Below are 1,701 nucleotides of genomic sequence, written 5' to 3'. Positions count from 1 at the left end.
CAACAAGTCTTACTTTATAACTTTTGCCTTCATCGTTTTCCTGAAAAATTACGATCTAGGTGGAGTGGACCTTATATTGTTAAGAATGTTTTTTCACATAGTGTAGTTGAATTGATCAGCCCTCAAAATGGAAATGCCTTTAAAGTAAATGGACAGTGCCTTAAACCCTTCTTGACCAATTTCTCTCTAGAGGACACCACCATCCATCTGCAAAAGCCCATTTCTTCTACTGCTGTTTAGTTTACTACTTTTTTGTTTTTTTCCTTTACTTTCTTTATTTTTTGTTTTGTGTGTTTTGTCTTTTGTTTTGGTTTTTGCATGATTTCTTTTTCTTTTTATGGTCTTCTAGTTTCTTTTCTCTCTATCAGGTAGCATCCCTCACTTTCTTCTCCTATTTATTGCACTACTTTTTGCTTACTTATCCATCTTTTTTACTATGCTCATTTTGAGTTGGGGGTAAGGAGAGTCCTCCACCTTTTAGTCTCTAATGATTAATTTCTCTGCAAAGTTGTTGTTCTGTTTTTAAATAATTGAAAAAAAACTAGGAAAAAAAAAGAAAAAAGTTGTTATTTTCAAACCTCTCTACTTAAGATTAGATAGTTGTAGTCTTGGGTTACACTAATTCCTACTGGTTTAGGTTTAAGTTCAACACATGACCATATGAAAGTCTTAGCAACTCAAAGTTAGGCAATGTATTTCAAAGCTATTGATTGATGACCCTAATAGACACAAGTAGATGTTTTTGTTGTTTTGTTTGATATCAATAAGTGGTTTTCATCCAAGCAGCTAACAAGAATTTCAATGAACTATATCTTAATGGCCTAGGAAGAGCAAATGAGAAACTTCATCCATTATAGTTTTGCCACAAAAAAAAAAAAAAACTATTTGGAGGTAAAATACATAAGAAAAGGGACAGGTCAGAAATCAAAGAAAAGAAATTGGTGAACATTTGAATAGGTTGTCTATCACCGGGATTTTTTTTTCAAGTAAAAAAAAATTTTTTTAAAGTGTGATAGCGTGAAAGCCACTAGTGCAATGGTTTTGAATTGGATTAAAGCCTTTTTGGTATTTCTTGAAGAGCTGTTGGTTTGAAATTATTGTGAGAAATCTTGAAACCAACAAATGGCAACCTGATCACACACTTGATGTACTCAAAGATCTACAGTTGTAATACATTTTCCTTGTTTGAGTTCTTGAGAATTTTATAGGCCTTCATATTGAACTATAACCTGACCTAGCTTCGTTCTATTACACAAGACTTCAACTGCAATCCACCAATATGCTCCCCAACATGATGATTCATACAACCAAAAGCCAAGCCGTGTAATTGAACCCTAAAAGACTCTGTAGTATACTTCAAATCGTGCCTAAAAAGAGACCCATCAAAGTCTTTAATACAAAATTGACAATTATCAAATAATCAAGGGCGGCCCATCTTCACCTTGTGGATATCCTCTTTGTTATCAAATTCAATCACAAACACATTCGAGCCACCCCAGAAAATCGGATAGATCCCTACAAACGCCTAATTTTTCGCATAGTATTTTGAACTATTGCACTCTGTGTCACGATCAAAAACAAGAATTCTGAATAATAGTAATCCCTTTGTGCGAAGTATTCTCCATTTCCGTTCTCGTGATTATCACATTAGACCGATCCTTCCTCTTCAGTTAACACCAAATCCTCATGGAGGCGAATGAG

General features: G+C 34.2%; 1 long non-coding RNA gene across 1 annotated transcript; it reads left to right on the top strand.

The window, feature by feature from the left end:
• The first annotated feature begins 412 nt into the window (after positions 1-412).
• LOC121239898 lies at positions 413-824 on the top strand. The gene is made up of 2 exons (XR_005935405.1): positions 413-513; positions 546-824. It is a non-coding gene; the product is annotated as an uncharacterized LOC121239898 (long non-coding RNA).
• Positions 825-1,701: the final 877 nt, after the last annotated feature.

This window comes from Juglans microcarpa x Juglans regia, chromosome 7D (genome assembly GCF_004785595.1).
Source record: "Juglans microcarpa x Juglans regia isolate MS1-56 chromosome 7D, Jm3101_v1.0, whole genome shotgun sequence".
Taxonomy (NCBI): domain Eukaryota; kingdom Viridiplantae; phylum Streptophyta; class Magnoliopsida; order Fagales; family Juglandaceae; genus Juglans; species Juglans microcarpa x Juglans regia.
The sequence above is the reverse complement of the archived record's forward strand: the minus strand, read 5'-3'. Positions and strand labels throughout refer to the sequence as shown.